Genomic DNA, 20,448 nt, shown 5'->3' with positions numbered 1-20,448 from the left:
GGAGTATTTTCTCCATGTGGAAAAAAGGCTGTTTTTTTGAGGGCAGGACCAAGGTTCTGGCAAAAGGGGAAGTATGCTGTCTATAGTCAGGCTCAGCAGAGATTAATGAAACCTGATTAAAAAGACTCACAAAAACAAAGTGTTTCCATGCCTTTCCTTCCTACCCAGCTGCTATCCACCTTCTCTGGCACATTTAGTCTCTCCCTTTCTTACACGTGAAAGAAATACAGCTCTGTGCATCAGCCTGTTGGATATTTTGGGTACTGCCACAAGAAACGAAAGCCATAAATATATATATTTCTGTTTGTGTATTAAATGCCAGGGAGATTGGTAAAGATTTCAGAAAAACAAGTTGACATTTGGCCTAATAAAATAGTGTAAATAGTTTTTCCTTTCTGCTTTAACTTGGCAAAAATATCGCATGAAAAGCTCAGAGAAGAAATATTTCATTTTTCCTGAAGGGAGGCAGGAAACTATTAACAAACAGTGCAGGAGCACAATATCCTGAAATGTTCTTTAAAAATCATCTCATAAGGGTACAAAAATGTGAGATCTGTACGTTAATACTAAATCTCTAGAATCACAAACGTTCTGGAAGGAACCACTCTCTCTTAAGCAGGATATGGACAAGATGACCTTTAAGTGCCCCTTCCAACTCAAATAATTCTTTGCTTCTATAGTATCCATCTCATGTGGTTTTAGTGGGCAATATTGGTGGTAGGTGGGTGGTTGGACTAGATGACTTCAGAGGTCTTTTCTAACCTCCATGATTCTATGATTCTTGCCAAACTGTGATATCATGTTGTCAGCTTTCAGCATTTCTTTGTGCTACATGTAAGCTTTACCTAATTCTCCAACTGCTGGAAGCGTGCAATAAGAAATCTCAGATTTTGGTTTTTAAAGTAAAATTTTGCAAGTAGAAATATCTTGAAAATATGGTAGAGATAGCCAGCAAGCTTTCAGCTCCAATAAGGGCATGGAGAGTAGCTCTTGAAACCTCACCAGAGCCACCATTCTGATGTCCCAAAGCTCCCAGTGCCCTCTGTGCTTTGCCATTGCCAGCATGTTGTGAGCAGCTCCCAAAATAGGATGTCTGGGGCTCACTGCATGCAGTCCCAGCTCATTGTTGAAAGCCAGGCTTCTGCAGGATGTGCAAACTGTGTTTTATCAGCCTAGTAACTGGGAGGGTCTAAACCTCCCATGTTGCAACTTAGTTGTGAGGGCCCTCAGCACAATCCTGTGGCAAACTGGGGGAAAGATAATAAAATTAAATTTACTGTTGAAATAAAAGACAGAAGGCACAGTGGTTTTATTCGCTAAAACCATCCGTTCCTCAGCTTACTGGAAGTTATTGTTGTGCTGCCAGTTTGCTATGGAACAGATGGATCAGATGCCATTGGAGTCTTTGGCTGGGGGAGCTGGTGGTTTGTTTTCTATAGGCTCTGGAGATGACATAGAGTGTTGCAGAAGCCTGAGACAAGATAGAGGGTGTGAAATCAAAGATGTTAGTAGTGCTAATGTAACTGGAAGGGGTTTGAGAAGGTTTGGAGCTCTTAGGCTTGGATCTGTGGGAGTCAGGTTTTGAGGAGTCAGAAAGGAGCAGAGGTAGGAATGACAAAAAATAAACAGGTAAAAAGCATTTTGACTGTAGTAGAGCTGAGCTGCTCTGCCTGGAAAAAGCACAGAGAATTACAAAGTGATGTTTGGGACAAGAGAGTTCTGTTCCCTCTGTCCAGCTGCCAAACAAAGTTGAGGGCATGCAGAGAGGTAAGGGATCAGAGCCCATAAAGGAAGGAAGACTGAGGAAATATCCCAGATTTGATTCTGAAAGGCAGCCCTAAGTACTGCACCAAGCAGGCTGCAGGGTCCAGCTGACTGCATAACATGGGGCATCTATTGTGCTTGGCTGCTCCAGTGTAAACACATGGCCTGGACAGGGGTGGCAGGAGAAAATCTGCTTTTGTGCTGTCTGCAGCAAATGTGTATGCAGACAGCTACTGGGAGGCAGTGGAGGACAGCTGTCAGCTTGGCAGAGGTTGATGTAAATCAGGAAGGCTCTGCAATTAGTGCTGAGCTAGCTTGCAGCAGCTGAGGCCTTAGCTGAGTCACTGAAGTGGTAAATAGTGCTGACAGCAAGTTGTGGCTTCGACAACCTTAAATGAACTCCATGAAGTGCTCACTTCTGAAGAGAATGTTGTTGAAACCTGGAAATGAGGCTCTCAAAGGTTTAACAGATTGGTCTGTTGTAGAGGATTTGTTTAGAAACCAGATGCAGAGGAGTGCAGCATCGCCACACATGGCAGGGCAACAGCATCCTGCTCCTTTGTGCTGCAATGGGGAGCAATTTCACACAGCCTGTGTTAGCACAGCAGTGAGCTGAGGTAGGGTGATGGTGCACAGTTCAAGTGAATGGAAGATGATGACAAGCTAAAACCTATCTGAATAATTGAGAAACGTTGGTGTTGTTGCATTCTTGGAAACAAAACTGGCACACGTTCTGCAGAAATCGCAGAGTGGTGGGAACAATTGATCACGATGGGGCTGAGTAGAGAAACAGAGACATCTCTTGTGGGTTTGAGCAACTCGCAGGCTGCTTCAGTAAATGAGTGGGCAGTGGCAGAAGCCCAGCATAAGTAAGAGCAGCACTAGCAGCTGAGTTTAGACCCATAGATTGGGCTGGAGGCATGGGCCTGGCTGGTCTGTGGGATCTGACATAGAGTGAGGGGAGGCTGCAGCTAATCCAGAGGAACAGATGTGTACCCAGCTCACAGTTGGTGACCATTGTAAGCTTTGGGTTAGATTTAGCAAGAGAACACTCATGCCTAGATTTTTTTTTTTAGGTTCTTGGTAAGACATCCCAGGATGACATCTGTAATGGAGAATTAATGTTCCTGTAGTCTCTGCCTGCTTCGGAACACCAGTACTGCAAGCTGGGAACTGTCAGCTGGAACTGCAGGCCACCAGCTGCATTTCTCTGCTCCGGAGACTTGGGGACAGCCCTCAGGGGTTGTGACAAAGTAGACGCAACTGAGGTGACTACCTGATCCTTAGTCTTCTTGGTGAGTAATTACCAAACTCAGAACATCTGCACCATACAGGTACCAATGGCTTTTTGCTGTAACATCCCTTGGGATGAGAGATCATGGCACTGAGTTGGTTCATAGACCTCAACAGTTTTCTTCAGCATGAATTTGGAGTGATGAAGAACCAGAAGTTGTGCATCACCATGCTCCTGCACTGTTTGTCCTGTCTGCAAGCCCAGGCTCCTCCTGTAACATCTGGGATGGTTGCTTCCTTGTAGATAGCATGGGACCAGAATCAGCCACAAATATCATGTCAGGATGTTCACGCTCAAGATGGAGTTGAGGCCTGCAGGAAATGGTAAAACTGTGAGATTCCACCTGGAAGAAGCTTTCTTGCAGCTGAGTCTGGCAAGAGGCTCAGTGAGCAGCTCTAAGGAGACCAGTGGGAAAAAGCAGAAGTGGGCAGGCTCCTGGAAGGCTGGGAATGGTGGGCATGTCAAATCACTTGCTAAGAGAGCCCCCGAGTGCTCAGAGTTATGAAAAAGGCAGAAACGCAGCTGATATCAACTAATTCTCAGCTGGTTCTGTAAGAGAAAATAAAAATTAGAAGCCTAACTAATCCATAGCACTAAGTTTCTTACTTTCTTAAAAATAACAGCAGAAAATTCATGAGAGAAGGTTATTTTGCTAGTCAGATAGAATCAGAAGCAAGTAAATTTTTTGATGTGCTTGACTCCATTGTTGGTTCATTCAGTGCCACAGCTTTTGAGAAAGGAACTGAAGAAGAATCTGGCTGCTTAGAATCACAATAGTGTTGATGGACACATTCCTCTATCATATTAAGACTCCTCATCAACCCGCATTCAATTCTTGGCCAGATCCAGCGAAGGACAGAGGCATCTGTGCAAAGAATTTCAATAGAATTCCAGAGAATTACAATGGAATTACACAACAGCACAGATAATAAAATTTGTGAGTTACTACGATTTATATTTCTGTGGGTTCCAAAAAAACAATCCCAGTGTAAATACTCCAAAAAAAACACCATTGGAGTCCACTCTCTAAAGAAAAAAAGATGAACAGATCTCAGTGTATTTTGTTTGTTCACCAACCATTCAAGAACCAGTGCCATCCAGACATGCTGGTGGCATATTATTCTTACCTAGGAGAAGCTGGAGATCTAAGGTAGAGAAGAGCTATAAGGCTGGAGGGAAGGTGATGGACAAGGTTTCATTCAGTCTGCAGTATCTATGGGACAAGGACTGTCTTTTTTTTTTTTTACTCTGTTTATGCCATCCACAGCACAATTGAGGCCTCAGGGCTTTTAAGGCTTGACTGCAGTACAAACTATAAACACCAATAACACAATAAGGTCTCAGATATTTTAAGGTTGGTTGTCTGGAGCACACTATTATGCATCCATCATGTGGCAGTGTGAACACATGCTCTCTGTGCCTAAAATTAGAGTTTTTCTCAGTGTGTTCTAAAAGCTGTTTGCTTTTCAATTGCAGCATGCAGTTACAGTGACATGTAGATGATCCCTGTGTATATTGATACTGTTTTTCACACTGGAACTATGTTTACTGCAGGGGAATCACATATATATTTCATTTTCTTTGCTGCAGCTTTATGCTGTATAAGGGCAAACATTTGATTATGAAACCCTGTTTTTGTATTTTTTCCAGATTTCTTGTTGACATGAAGAGTCTGTCTTTTGTTTTCCCACATTGCTAGAGGATGGTAGCAAAAACATTAATGGATGTGGATCAGCAACATTGCTCACAGACTGGGAGAGGAGGAAGGATATTCTGTCCTTCACTACTGAAGTTTAATACCAACTTGCTGACCAATCCATGGCACTCGTATTCCTGTCAGCAGATCTGGATTTTACAGCAGCAAATAAGCCACTAATGGTACAAACTCTTTCTCAATATGGTGTAATACTTGACCAACCCAGGCCAAAAAATGAAGTCAATTCATGTAAGTTAAAGTATCACATCAGGCCAGAGAGCTTTGTCTTTCTGTCATCTAGCAAGGATGTGTATGGGGGGCTCTCCTGTGTTTGTTACAAACTACTGTTGGTCACTTTAACAGAGTAAGAAACCAGAAACATGGAAGTCAAGTACGAAGTGATGTGAGCGTTCAAATGCAGAGGTCAAGCATACAATGAAAACAAAGAAGTTGTAATGCTAGTTGCAAGCTGCATGGATAATCAATACCGGAATGTGTTTCCTTTTAGTCAGGTTATTTTAGATGGCATCAGAAGGGGGGAAAAAAAAAAGACCTGTAAGAGTAAATTTGCTAATTGGAAGCTGAAATCTGTGGCTGATAGCAGGCTCCCAGTAAAGAAGTAGATTGCATGAAGTAAGAGTAATGTTTAGCAACAAGTTCACAGCAGTTAGCTCACCAGTGAGACAAAAGTTCATACTAAGATAATTCTTGTGAATTCTTTTATATGCTCAAAGCAGAACAAGGATATTGAAGTGCCCTATCCGGAGGATTCTCTCCATGATACAGCACTCATGAATGAAAGCTTCCCCAGTCTCAACCTCTAGTTGAACCAGCGGCTCTCCTAGAGCTAGTAAGGTGGAAAGATAGCCATTTCCCAGAACTTGAATGGTTTCCCCCCAAAAAGTATTTGAGCAACTGTTCTTTTGCATAAAACTGTCCTCAGCTAAAGTGAGGTGGGTTATTTTCATAGCAGTACGTGTGTATATACAGTTTTTTTTTTTACCTAAGTTTTTGACATCTCCAAGCTGCCTCTTGCAGCCTCAGCCCATCCTTTGCAGCAGACAGGGTGCTGGGTGAGCCATTGGGCTGCAGTGTGCAGTCACTCTGTTTTTCCCTGTTTGCTGTGGATGCTGTCAGTTGGCGCGTGGAGGCTCTCTGTTGATGAATGAGTGCTGTGAAGCAGACAGGATGGAAACAGAGATGTTCTTGACATTCAGTCAGATCCTAATGAGCAGGTTTTTTTTGGTCACTAATGGGCTGAAACGTGCCCGCTTCTTAAAAGCTGTTCTTTTTTTCATTGACGTGACCCTGAGTGACAGTTCCCTCTCCTGAGATTTCCTCTGACTTGATTTACAGAGTCTGAATTCCAGCTGCATGCTACTTGGGGCACAGACCGATGTGATGTTCCATGTGAGGTGCCCAGACAAAATAACAGCTTTAAAATGTCATATAGCAGCCCCTAAAAGACTTCTCAGAGCTGGAGAGGACAGATCCATTGCTTGCAGGCAAGGGGAAATGAGGAAATGCAGGAGTTGTGCTGTAGGAAAATCTCCAGCTAAACTGCTTTCTCCCATGTACGATTGCCTACGCTGAGCCTATTCAAGGAGTCTTTGGGAAAATACCTAAGAGGATTTTTTCCTTTCAGATTAAGTGATTTCTGGATGATTTTACCCACAGCACATCAGCAGGGGGTGAATTTAGCTGCACTTTGCCTGCCCCAGTGAAAGAGAGGCTCATTCTTTTGAAAATCATCCACTAAATTAATGAAGACATGAACGTACATTACGCCGAACCTATTTAACTTATTAAAGGCTCCTCAGATCATTTCCTTCTGTGTGTCTTTACATCACAGGCTCTTCTGTTTATAATTTCCAAAGTTAGGGGAAAAAAAGATCTTAAGGAGTTACCCTCAGCTTTCAGCAGTCAGAAACTGTATGTACAGTAGTCAGCCTGAAATCCCATAGAAAGATGAAAGACCTCGCTGTGCTCAGTTAATGCAATAATGATCACTCTTCTGCTCAAACATAATGAGGTGAGTGCCACAGTTAGCAAGGAGTAAGAACCAAAAAGCAATGTCAATTTTTGTTTTGTTGTGTTGAATGAATTACTAGGATCTTCATGCTCTGAAACTTTGGCTAGGATCATTTATTCTCCTGAGGAAAATAAAATGTTTGGTCAGTGCCAGTTCCTTTGACTGTCATTGTTTTCACTGGCTTTGGGAACAGATCCTTATTTTTGCTTTATTTCTAATTCTCTTTTTCACCCTTCTAGCTAATGAATAGAGTGCAAAAAATCTGCAAGGCAATATTGAAAGGATGCTGCACTGAAGGAAAACAAGGAAGCAACAAAAGTTACAAGAAACTCATTTTTTGAGGACAAAATGGAAAAATATTCTACAGGAATGTTGTTCTTGTGGTCTGAAAGCCAATTTGAGTGATCTGGGTATGGGAAGCTGAGGCATGGGCAGGTAACATGGGCTGTGAACGCTCTTTTTCTTCACCTATCTATAGATATTGAGCTTTTCTGCTGTTATGGGGCTGAGATTCCCAAATACTTTCAAGATTTTGTTCTGCTCAAACCTATTGTTCTGGTCAGAAAGACAACGGCTCCTCCACTGCAGAGCCCAGAACTCCACTTAGGATATCTATTATGAGTTTATGAATCTGCAGGTAGTCCAGAAATTAGGCCCCTTCCAGCTGTTCCCATTGATGTGATGAGAAAGTATGACATTCTTCTGCATTCCTTAAGCACCTGCTGTACATTTGTTGAGTAGAATTTAAAAAGAGCTCTCCAGGCCTATAAATGATGATGGGTGTCAAACAGCCTTGCTAGCACCCTGACTACCTATAGTGTGAAATGGGAGCCTTCCTAATCCTGCTCCCAGCTCCTTGCCTGCAGCGGCCTGCATGGAACAGGAGAGCCAGGAGCTGGGCTCCTATTGCAGCTGCAGAAAAAGGACTTTGCTCTGGACATCATCTGCAGCACGTTGTATTTAGGGACCTTGCTTTCACTTTTTATTTGTTTTTCCTTTTTTTTTTCCCCTCTTTTTTTTTTTTTTCCCCAGCTACACTTCTGTCAAATCCCAGTTTCCATATGAAGGTTTGCACCAAGTTGAGTGAAAGCACTTAGATAATCTATTTGTAACAAAATACTTTTCTTTTGCTTCAGTAAACTTAGTGCTTCCCTGTGAAAACAAACTCTTTAATTACTCAGGTGTGACTACTCACCATATTAAATCACCATACTACCTCAGTATAATAATACGGTTCTTTACAATTTCATTTTAGAATCGCTCTTCTTTTGCTGACATTTAATTTTGCACAGGAGTAACACTATCATAAAAGAGCCCAGGTGCAAAAATATTATGTTTTAGTAACGATGTACTGTCCATTACTATTAAAAACTAGAAAAACTATCAGTTCTGCTTCATATCAACTGGGATTACTTAGCTTAAGTGTTTAAGAGGAATCATTTAAGAGCTCTGTTGCAGCACAGGTGCCTGTGCACCTCTTCTACACCTGGCCATTTGACAATATACTTTCATATGTGAGATTTCAAACTTTCTCACAGGTAAATATTTTTTTTTTTAACATTTCTGCTCAAAATTGCAAACAAAGTTTTTGCAGTGGGGAAGAGGAAGGGCGAGAATGAGCTGCATGTTTAGTGAATGCTGTTTTTACAGGTTTGTATCCATAGTTTTTGGATGATGTTTTGGCTTCCTTAGGCTCTTCTCACAGGAGAAATTACAACTGCAGTAGCTTGCAGTCCTTCTGTCTTCATTTATTGTGGTATTGATTCTTTATAAGAGAACTAGAAAGATGTTCAGCTTTACTGAAACCTGCAGCAAGAGATGCTAGAATTAATCTCTCCAACCTTCAACAGTTTAGCAATCGGGTAACCAGTAGCTAAGTGGCTAGGTATATACTTTCACACGTGGAGAAACATTACCTCCAGGGAATGATTCGTGTCATTCTGATGTAGGTTTTTTTTTAATAGAGTAGAAAACACCTGCATTAAGGCTGCAGTGGCAGCACTATGCTGCCATACAACCAGAGCTTCTTTCGTCAGGCAGAGATGTTGCAGCTCTTTCTCCTTTCCTCCAGTTTTCTGTCCTTCGCCATTCATCCAGAACTTCGTAGCTTCCAGGTTTGTCTCTTTTGTCTCCTTTCTGCTGGCCTTTTAGCACATCCGGATCTCTGAGATTTCTCTTTATGTAAAAATTGCCCTTATTTTTTTTCTCCTTGATTTCTCTCAGAAAGTTTCTGCATGTTCTTATCTGCAGCTCCAATCTCTGTTTGCTGCTCTTATTCTTGAGCTGCAAGTGGTTTGCATGGTGGTTTCTCCTGTCATGTTTTTATCAGGCATCCTCCAGTAACAATCCTGCTGTTTTGCCCCAGGTTCTGTTTACCTTCTCTATCTGCTCTGGTCCTCATGTTTAAAGGCTGTTGGATTTCTCATAATTGCAAGGTTTGGGCCTCTTTCAAATGGTTGGTTTTTTATCTTACTGAGTGTACGTTTCTGTTTTCTCCCTTCATTGGTCTGTTCATTTTTTATAAGTCTTTTAATCAAATGAAAGGAATTAAAAATGAGGAGGGAAAACCCAAGAATTTAAATTCCAGTCTTTTTTTCTACCACAAAGAACCAAGAATTCTTTCTATTTAAGACAGTCACAGATTTTATCATTGTGACTGGTTTCCATTAACTTTGTGAGTAGAAAGACATTTAGCAAAGTTGAAAGCTGTCTCTTATGTGATGACAGGCTTTGCCTGGTTTAGTATTTTTACTGGTTAACTACCAAATCCTGAGTCTACTGCTGTCTGTGGCCAACATTTAGTGTTCTCTAGAAGAAACATGACTTAGAAATATATCTTCCATACTAAGCTTTGAAAACACATAGTATTTTGTGTTATAGTAAAAACGGTTTTAACATGTGAAAAGAACTGTTACCACAAGGCCTCCGTGGGAGAAAGGAACAGCAGAAAAGGGTACAAAGGGTCAGGAAGAAAGCATGATACATAGTCAGCTGCCTCATCTATATACAAGACAACCTAATTAATACTCATTCATACAACTAAAGCAGTGTGAACTGGTTATGTGGATCGACAAACTGGTTAAACCAACATTGGCACCATGTTGGGATGTGATAACTCCAAGTGGGATTTTGTTTCTGGAAGTCAAGGCTCAGTTGAGACCTGTTGAAACCCTGTAGTCTTTGCCACCGCTGTGGTACCATAGCCTATTTAGTATTCAACAAAAGAAGACTCAGCTGGACTTTCCCATTTCAATTCACACAAGTCAGGTTTGGGTAGATCACAGAATCACAGAATTGCCAGGGTTGGAAGGGACCTCAAGGATCCAACCCCCTGCCACATGCAGGGCCACCAACCTCCTCATTTAATGCTAGACCAGGCTGCCCAGGGCCCCATCCAACCTGGCCTTGAACACCTCCAGGGATGGACAGGGCATCCACAGCCTCTCTGGGGAGCCTGTTCCAGCACCTCACCACTCTCTCTGTAAAGAATTTTCCCCTGACATCCAAAATGATGGATGGCTGAGAGGGGAGAAAAGCTGCTCCAGTGTTCCATTTCTTATCTATCTGGATTATTCTTCTTGCAATTTCTTGGGAAGACTTTTCTAATACAAGAGTTCTCTGATGTCCTTCCATGCTGCTGCTTCCTTTCACATCTGACCTCGTAGGATCACTGCATGTCTTGAGCTGGAAGGGACCCACATCCTCAGGCTGCTGCCCATCATCTCGGTCTGCCCTTGAGCCCCTGGGCTGAGGTCTCTAAGAGGGCTTGGTCAAACCTAATGTTATCCAACCCTTTTTGCTCTGCAGGACTGCAACTCTGGCTTTTAATCTTTGCCATGCTTCTACTCAAGTACAACTGTTATTATTTTCACTTAGTTTAATATTGGAGAAAGCTTTCCCTATTTAATCATTAGAAACAGAGAATCCATGATGTATTCAGAACTGCAAAAACTTAATTCTGGTTAATTTTTTACTCTCTGAGTAGAGTCATTATGACTGATCTTTCAATTGAGAACACCCATTTCGTTTATTTTTAACATTCCTTTCATTATGTTATGAGCTTCTTAAGGATAATGAAATAATTGCTTGTCTCTTTGATTGATCTTTGTTTTGAATGGAAACTTTAATAGTGTTATTTCTAGAGCAGGCTTACAGTATAATACAATTGAAGGAATACATGACACTAAAACACTTTAAAGCACATGTTCCAATAATTAGACCTACAATCCTTGTCAGCCAAAGGACTGTACAAGGAGGAGTTCCTGTTACAATTTATGAGGAAAGATTTCATGCTATTTTGCTTAATAAAGCAAAAAATATTACTAATGACATTTATTAATAGCTGTAGCAATCTGTGAATAAACTCCTTCTCCAGACAGCTCTGGAAAGAAATCCCAAATTCTCAAATGCAAGTTTACTTTTCAGCAGTAAAACATGCCAGAAGTATGGTAACTTGGGATCTATGTTCATCCTGCGTGGAAAGATTTTGAGATTCCTCACATCTGGAAATGTATGGTCCTTCTGGATCTCCTGCTGAAGACCCCTTCCAGCTGTTCCTGACATCTCAGTACCCCTGGTTCCCTGTCATCAGGACCAGCACCTGTCAAGAGCATGGCTTCGTCTGCATTGCCTGAGTGCAAAGTGGAAGCTGACAAACTGCACAGGTTTGCAAGAAAATTCTGGAAGGCTCTGAATGTAATTTCTCCTATTTTATACTATTATCATGTTGGCCCATGCTAGCAGAGGTACAGCAGTGGAGGCTGAACCTTTCCATGAATATTCATTACATTTTGTTGCCGTGTGATGGCAGCAGAGGGGCAGTCTGTCACATCTGATGATGTCTGGCATGGAAGTGTGGGTGAAGAATGAACAGTGGATGTCAGCACAGTGAGGATTGAGTGATGCGTTTCAGCAGTGGCTGAAATATAATAGCCAATCACATAAGAGATACCAGCTTGCCTGAAGTTTAGAAACAAATTCATGTTTTGAGGACTAATTAAATGTCTTTAAAATCATTCAAGTTTTAATAATGCCCACTAACACTCAATGCCCATCTCTTGCTCTTAACAATGAATTGTATTTGCATCCTTGGTAAACTGGATGCTTCTGTGTTGTAATAGTAATAATTGTTGGAAGCTTTTATTCAGCCAAGAAATGAAAAGAAGCCTTAGAACAAAGGACAGCATATGCCCCACTAGCATATCAAGGGAAAGTAGCAGAGAGGAGTGCTTTAACAAGATCCAGGCTCTCAGAAGTAAGAATTCTAAAGTACACAACTCTGTGGTGTCATACGGTGGAGGAAACTTTGATATATTTGGGTATCTTTGAAGAGTGGACATGCATGCACGTAAATTAGAAGTGGAAAAAAAAGGAACAACAGAAAATCAGAACCTAGATGCACATTTTTTTCAGCTTGAAATACAGCTGTGTTTCTGTACTGATGATTAGAGCATAAGTGAGACTGTGTAGGCTAGCTATACTATATTGTACAGGCAAGAACCTACTTGTCCCTCAAAGAATTCAAAGAGAATTGGTCAGAAAAGTATTTAATCCTCAGATAATAACTTCATAAAGTCTTTAGGACACAAAGATGAGGGCAAGGGAAAAGCATGGAGATCAATAACTTTCTGAAATGTAACTTCTTTCCCATCTTCTTTAGCCTGAATTCCCGATGACAAGACCGAGATCCCAGGTAATCAAATTATTCAGTTTGTTTTGGTTGTATCACTTTGTTTTTGTCCAGTTGCAATTGCACTCAATTTAAATACCTGGGCTTTGGTGGAGAAGGTTGGGAGGATGGAATTTTTTCACTTCTTTGAATCCTAAACCAAATTATTTTTCCTTATTTAAGATCAATGAGATCACTTAGAGGCTTGTCAGCTTGGTTGGACTTTGCTGGGAACACAGGCTGCCCTCTGACATGGAGGAAGGTAGAAGCGAGCTGAGGTGCTCAGGATGCTTTGTGAGGAAAGAAAAGCATTGTGGTGGCTCTTTCCAGGTGCTGAGTTTGTTTCCCAAGGAACCAAGCTGGATCACCCAAAAGCTGCTACATGGCACCGCCTTCATTTTTAATAGTGTGATTCCAGCATTGTAGTATTGTGTACAGCCCAATCCTCAGATGGAATACAATCACGTTGTAGCTCATTTTTATATCAGATGAGGATTCACTAGAGATAAGATTCTTTAGCATCCACCCACACATGGTACTAACAGTGAGAAACCTGTTTCACAAGGTCTTAAAGCGTGGTGCGGTAACTTGAGAGGAAAAGTGAACCTAAGAGAACTTTGAGAACCTAAGTGAACAAGGGAGATCTAGTTAATCCTCTGTACTTTTCCAAGCTGGAATTATGGCTTTTAACATTTCTGTTCCTGAGATGTTGGGCAACAGGCTGAAGCTGGCCAGTTTTACTTTTGAAGTATGGATCTTCTATATCAGAGGAGTCAAGGCTACAGGCATATCTAACAAACAACTCGAGCCTGGGACTATCTGGATTTTTAAGTTCATGATGGAAAAGGGTATTGTCCTTGTTTTTCAGGATGCTTATAAGCCTACGTTAGTAAACACAGATGATGGCAATTAAGGCTTTGGGAGAATCTTGGCACGTTGGAACTGACCGCTTTTCTGATTGAGAACTGAGATACTGGGAGAACCCTTTATCCCCTGGTTGAGCAAGAACATCTTGAATCTGTTTATATGTGTGTATGAAAAAAATTAATTAAACCTCTACGGGCCGGATTCCTCAAGGATGATAAATGCTCAGCTGGCTTTAGGATCCTGCACAAAAATATGAGTTAACCTGGAGAGCTTTTGGATTTCAGATAAAACTGAGGAGCAAGGTTATGAGGCACACACAATGAAACATCACCACTAGCAGGTCACATTTTTTCCATGTACAGAGCTGGTGAAAGCACCCAGTTGGGTGATTTTTGCTTTGTGTTATTAATAAACTCAACAAATGTTACCTTACTCATGCACTGATGTGATGCCACAGCAGTCACCCATCCACATTCCCTGGAGAATGGGAGCTGAGGAAGTACCCACAGCTCAATGGAGACACAATGCTGTTCAAGTTTCGAATTGCTTGAATGATTTGTGTTTTCTCTCTCATCCCACCATTCCCTATACAGCAACATGCTGACGATGGTTACCTCCCAGAGGCTGGATTCAAATGCCTTTCCCCAGAGAGAGCTGAACCTGCATCTCCCACATCTTGGCTGAGTGCCTTAAATACTTGGTAAAGGATCTGGATATCCTCTTCAGTGCTGTAAACCTAGGCCAAAAATAGTTTTCAGCTGCAACTATATGACTAATTTGACCTGAGACTACTTCTGTAGGGCAAATATTTTATTCACAGAAGAAAAATACTTGCCCTCCCCTATGAAGAAGATAGAAGGGAGAAAGATGTGCTACAGCAAATGAGCCATAAGATCTTGTAGAAAATGTTAGGACTTGACACTAATATACAGCACCGTTTCCCAAGCAAAGTTTGAAAAACCCAGAGTTCTCCTCCTCATCTCCTTTCGCACATAGCTATGTCACTACTTACCTGTTGGTTTCCAGAATATCTCAAAGTCACTACCATATTTCCAAAACCCAAAGTGAGATAATGAATATATACATTTTATAGCTGCAAACCCAGAGAGACGGTGCAGGTAGGTGTCTGAAATATGCAAAGTACTTCCAAAAAAAAAAAAAAACCCAAACCAACCCAAAACATGCAAATTATTTGGCTTCCTACTCCTGTGTATTACAACAACAGCTTGTAGGAGGTGTGGGGGTTGGGAAAGAGGAACAGAGCTTAAACTATCACTTTGGAACACTGATTTCTCAGTTTGTTTCTGCTACATCGATGCATTAATAGTTTCACATCGTGAGCTGAGATGTTTGCAAAGCACTTTGTTCTGTGCTGCTTCAATGGGTAGAAGTACTGGTTCTAGGTTTTAAAAGGCATTTCAAGTTAGGCTCCTAGGATCACATTCAGACATGAATAAATAATCCAATTTTCACATTTGCTATTCAGCAGCTTCTCATAGCATATGTGGTTGCAGCTGCAGGGCCAATATTTTTCTAAGTCAGGATACTTACTCAGGGACTTGAATGCAGGCTTGAGATGAGTATTTGGAAAGGGAGCTAAGTGCCCAGTTTCTATTGAGAAAAGATTTAGGAGTTTCACAAGCATAACTTATAGGCGTCCATTAGGAAAATCTCAGCTTTGCTGTAAATGCCTCTGGATTCCTTAGATTTCATTCATTTGGCAGCCAGGCACCTAGCTCTTTTGTATGATCTGAAAGAAATTTGCAGAGTTCTGTATAACTTCTGTAGTCTTTCTCTGGAAAATGAATAAATCATTCAAATGGAAATACTCAAATAGCTGGGCACATATCCAGATACAGTATGCCTAGCTTAGTGGCAAAAACTTACAGCACACATCCTGTATTGTCAAGGACTCTGAATGTTTTGGCTGCCCTAATAGAAAAACAATAATTCAATCATGTATTATAAAGGAATTTTCTGGAGACATTTGGCTTTGCTCTATCACCCTATTAGATTTGTTCTTAATGTGGAAGAACAGCCCACTACATTCTTACATACATTAGACCAGCTATGTTTATTTCTAGGTGAGTTTCCCTAAGGTGGTTGAAATGCCTAAAAAAATTTTGAAGATGCCTTTATACCTAATAACAACAGCACAGTCGCACCACTGTATGCTCAGTAAGTGTTTCTCACAGTGGAGGGGCACATTTAACAGAACTCGCTGTAAGTATTTTATAAATCAACAATAACAGACCCATGGGGTTAGGATCATTGTTTTATTTTGCTGGCAGGGACCTGAAGCATGTCAGATGTTATACAAAGACAAGAGAGAATGTGTGAGGAGATAGTTATGCTAATACTTCCCCCCTTCCTCTCTGGAGTAACTGCCTTAACATTACACAAGTTGATGTGTCCTCAGCCGTTCCAAATTACCTACACCTGTTGGATCTGGCACATTAAATAAATACCCAATGAAACATAACTGCTAAAACCCTTTTCCTTAAATGTTCTTAAAGACCAGCATCTCACTTGTTTGTAAAGACTGTCTTATGCTGCTTGACTGCTTCCAACAGTAAGCCCACAGATGTCAGTGACCTCTCAGAGTTCACAGGGGACAGTTTAACTTCTCAGGGTCTTTTAGATGTTCCCAGTCATCCTCATCTCATGAATATGCCATGTACCCAGCCGCTCCTGTCTGCCCTGGAGATCTGTGCTGATGTGGCTGGTTGGCCAATGGACCAATTGTCACTTCACGATGGAGTTTCAGGCCTGAGGGAAAACTTTCTCTGCAGATGTTCATCCCACAAAGCAGCTGCTCATACGCCATGCCTTCCATCCTCATCCCTACAGCCAGCCCAAAGCTCACACAATGACATGCCCTATACCACCCATTTCCCTCCAGGAATGCCCATGCACAGCAGGCACTGTGACACACAGAGCCATAGAATCATTCAGGTTGGAAAAGATCTCTAAGATCACCAAGTCCCCACCATGCCCACTAACCACAGCTCTCAGTGCCACATCTCCATGTTTCTTGAACACCTTCAGAGACACCGATTCCACCACCGCTCTGGGCAGCTTGTGTCACGAGTCTCATGGGACAGGTCCTCTGTAACAGAATCAGGGATCAGTGCTGTTCCTCCCTCACCACCTGCATTTCAACTGTCCCGCATCCCTACATCCAGGAATTTTTAAGAAGTAACAGCTCGTGACTTTTCAGTTCCTTTCCATTTCACATGCCATCAGCACAGCGACAAGCTGACAACAACTCAGACAGGCTTAGGGAGTTCCTCCTGTGGAAATTCCTGATCACTGATTTTTTTTGCACAGCCAAGTGTGTAGCAGAAATCCTAAGTTGTGGCTTGAAGCAGTGATTGAGCACCTGGTGGAGGGCAGGGCCAACCCAGGGGAACTCAGGTGCATACAGTGCAATGCAATGCACTGCACCTGAGTGACCAGAAGGGGTGAAGCCAGAATCCACCCCTTCCCAGACTTCATTTAAGGGTTGGCAATGAAGGTGAGGCTGTCTTTCAGGAGATCTCTACCTACCTGCAGCCTTCAAAGGTGAGCAGTTTTTCTTCTGTTGTTTGATCTGGGAATACCATAGCAATGCCTTGCTCAGTTGGGTGGTGATGGGTACTGCAGGGGTGTCAGTTCACCTCTCTTGCTGTTCTGTCAGCAGAAACCTGAAAGGTGGTAGCTTCATGGCTGTGGACTTAGTGGTGCAAATACAGATATCCATCAGTTACACAGCTCCCATTCACACACTGACTGATTGCAAGCTGTAAGTTCAGCAGTGCTTTGTGCTGAGAAAGGCTTACTATTCTTGGATCTGTCATAAAAACACTTCAAGTTGTCACAGTGCTTCTGTCTGAGAAGAAGCAGAGGCATCCAACACTTCAGCAGTGCCAATGCAAACAGTTTGTTAATAACCTACTCTGACGTTCTCTATAATGATACCCCTGGACCTGGCTTTGTACTCCAGAGCATGTATGCTATCACATTTCAAACATATTTACACTTCATGTGTACTCACACATGCCTACTTTGCTTTCATACATGTAATACAGTATCACTTTCCTTAGTCTACAAGGTTTGTAACTTCACTGGTGCACGTGTGTGCCTTCTGCATGCTTAAAATCTATAACTATCCAGTGTGTGCCAACACTTTCTAGGAAGGAATCTGAGTTGGGTAATGACTGGAGGCCAAGCCTGGAGCTGTGAGATATACCTGCAAGGCACTGCTGTGCACACGGAGAAGTGTGTGATATTCTAGGCTGCTGAGGGGCAGCCCTGCAGCAATCCTGCATGCTGCTTTTTGGGAGCATCCCTTGAGCATCCTTTTCCATGTCCTGATGTGACTTAGTTGTAGTTTAATGTAATGTGTGTTTGAACTGCCTCTAGAGGATTAGAAAACATTAAAACACACATATCATAATATTTGTATGTCTATGTATGTTTGTATATACAGTAAACTCCTTCTCTATCAGTTCCAAACCTTGAGGTTGGGAATATCGCAGTTATTGAAAGCTCAGAAAGGACAAACAGAAGTTCTATTTATGGCACATTGCTGTTTGGTCTCCTGTGGTGCTGCATCCCATCTCCTGCTCTTAGACCCCTCACCCCTTTATTCTGTGCTGATGGAAGTATTTTCATACAATTTCAGATGTCCCACTGGGATGGTTCATTGTAGCTCTTACATTAATCATTCCTTCCTTAGAACTCGTAATGTCTCTAACTCTAGGCCTGTGATGATAGTCATCCTCTAGCTGTACATCCGTACGTTCCTAATTTTCCTCACCTTTCTTCTGCTAGAATCCTCCTTTTCCCATCATTTATGATATCCAAAGCAAAAATGAGGAACCAAAGTTAGGAGTTCAACCAGATATTCCCTTACGAAGTCTTTCTGTAGAGCGGTTACTTACTCTGTTTATAAAAAGTGGAGAAAACCTGATTTAAGAAAAAAAAAAGTGAAATTGCTGTTAAGTACATTGTCAAAACTGGGTAATAAATTATTGCTCTTGCTACAGGGAAACTCAGTATATTTTCCTACCTTGTACACTTTCCAATTTTTTTTTCCTCCATAACTAACAACGCATTGCTGGAGAGCACAGCCTCTCTGCATAAAGCTCCACAGACATACCGAGATTGTAGACCGCATTCTGATTTCCCGTATGTTACAGAAATACGGTATCATGCCAATTACTTCAGGGGGAATGACTCTGGATTTATACTGCTGTATCTGAGATCATAATTTGACTCCCTGTGAGTAATTGAGGTCATGTGTCTTCCTTTTTAACTTCACCATTGCCATGCCTACGCCTCCCGCTGCAGGGTGAGCAGCTTGAACCATCCCAGATGACTGAGTCATGAGCATTTTTTCTAGATGAATACATGAGGGTTTATAGGAGAGCAAGTAATTGCTCTTCGTGTGTGCCTGGGATATTATTTCATTAAGCAAACTACTCCCTGCTCGTGCAGAAGCCCTAAGATCATGCAGCTGCTTGTGCCAAATTAAGTTTTCCTTAGGGTTAGAACGCAAAGTCAAAACTCTTGGGTCCTTTTTCATTAATATGCTCAATTTCTTACTTTGGATGAAGTCCCCATGATCTCTGTGCATCAGTTACCATCTATTCAGTGGAGCTCAATCTCTCTTTGTGAGGGAACAGACGTGGAAGCCCAGCATGTGGGGCCAAACCCTGACCTTGGGTCTGTGACATCACTGGGGGAAGTTGGACAAGGTGCCAGTTTGTGTTTTTACCTCTGCCTCTCTGAGTTGGTAAAATTCTCTGATAAAAGCTGTCCTAAAAACACAAGGTGTTTCTGTGACTCAGGTTCACTTTTGGTCACAGATCCCACGCTTCAGTGCCCCTGCTGATTGTTGTTGCAATTCTTTCCTACCTCCTAACACTTACCTGAGAAGAAATCACTTCTGCTCTCACACTCAGGGCACAGCAATTCACTTACACTTTTGACGAGAAGGAAGTCACTAAAATCTTCCTACACTGCACCTGCACAGGGAAAACCTATCACATCTTTCACTTCATTTTTCTTCCAAACCTCAGTTTTTTGAGACTGAAGGCAGTTCTCTAAAGCTACAATCAACACAAGAGAGAGCAAGTGCATGGGCAAACAAAGTTTCCTTCTCCATAGAAAGAGGCTGAATATGCCTAAAGAAGGGAACTAAGACTTCATGCTGCTGTTTATGGGATGCAGTTAGAATAAAATCACTGCATTTTGAGGGAAAGCAGAGCATTACCAGTTACGTTTTTATCATCAATTTTGAGAATATATTCTATCAATTTCATGCATGTGTAAGTGGCCATACAACCTATCAGCATCTAGCAATCTGTTTTGTTTTATCCCTATGGTAGCAGCTTATCCTCTTTATATATCACGCTTTATCTACAGTAATGAAGGTTAGTGATAGAAAACTGCACTTTCTAACCCCAGGCAGCAGGATGAGATCCAACCAAGCAGCACTGAGCCCCACACCCTCAGTACACACACGGACACTCCTTACCTTGCTCCAAGCCAGTCCGGAGCCACCAACACCAGATGTATTCCAGAGACCTATTAGTGCACACACTAGAAGAGCATATTTATGATACCGCAAATATTTAAGTGTGGTCTCTACAAGTGGGAGGAGAAACTGCTCTCTCCAAAAGCTTTTTGGCCACAGGATTTCCCTATCTTGCCAGCCTCCCTTGTGTTCCCCCCGTAGCTGTGGGTTTGTTGGGAAGGCCTCAGATAATCATCTGGCATCTCTTACAATGCTCATAAAAAGAGCTGGTGAGTTTCTTATATCTTATGTACTCAAGTTTCCATGGAACAAAGTAATGCTTCCAGAAGAGGAGGGGAACATGCAGCTGATGCTTAAGGCTCGGGAGGTAAAGGAGGGGTCCTGCCAATGCCTTGTGGAGAGCTCTGGCCAGCTCTGTCTCTTTGCTTTCCTGCTAGGAAAGTCTGTCTTTACTAATCTGTAGTATGATTTTTGAAATGAGGCTGATGAAATATGACTGTAAGCTTGATATTAAATCTCCTTTTTAGACTGATAAATGGCTTTCTGGCAATATATTGCTTTACAGAAGGGTCACCTTTTCCCCTAGCTTGAGCGAAAGCCAGGC

The 20,448-nt window shown here is 42.0% G+C and overlaps 2 long non-coding RNA genes across 7 annotated transcripts in view; one reads left to right on the top strand and one right to left on the bottom strand.

Annotated features, from left to right (window-relative positions):
* Window positions 1-14,447, top strand: part of LOC116231592 (uncharacterized) — a 44,686-nt gene extending 30,239 nt beyond the window's left edge. For 2 of the 4 annotated variants that reach the window (XR_004167503.2, XR_016468861.1), the window contains exons 3-8: window positions 2,841-3,059; window positions 4,709-5,003; window positions 7,026-7,221; window positions 11,212-11,450; window positions 12,446-12,478; window positions 12,638-14,447. This is a non-coding gene — a long non-coding RNA (uncharacterized LOC116231592). The remainder of the gene's footprint in view (window positions 1-2,840; window positions 3,060-4,708; window positions 5,004-7,025; window positions 7,222-11,211; window positions 11,451-12,445; window positions 12,479-12,637) is intronic. The other 2 variants (XR_016468862.1, XR_004167502.2) reach the window with 2 other exon arrangements.
* Window positions 3,053-20,173, bottom strand: LOC149917103 (uncharacterized). 3 transcript variants are annotated; one of them, XR_016468865.1, is made up of 3 exons: window positions 18,911-20,173; window positions 16,871-18,271; window positions 3,053-3,369 (listed from the first exon to the last, which is right to left on the bottom strand). It is a non-coding gene; the product is annotated as an uncharacterized LOC149917103 (long non-coding RNA). The 3 variants fall into 3 exon arrangements; XR_016468863.1 differs by lacking the exon at window positions 3,053-3,369 and adding an exon at window positions 14,601-15,071; XR_016468864.1 differs by lacking the exon at window positions 3,053-3,369 and adding an exon at window positions 15,991-16,671.
* Between the last annotated feature and the right edge of the window lie 275 nt (window positions 20,174-20,448).

This window comes from Phasianus colchicus, chromosome 8 (assembly GCF_987193195.1).
Source record: "Phasianus colchicus chromosome 8, bPhaCol1.hap1.1, whole genome shotgun sequence".
In the NCBI taxonomy this organism is placed as follows: Eukaryota; Metazoa; Chordata; class Aves; order Galliformes; family Phasianidae; genus Phasianus; species Phasianus colchicus.
This window is presented reverse-complemented; position numbering and strand designations above follow the sequence as displayed.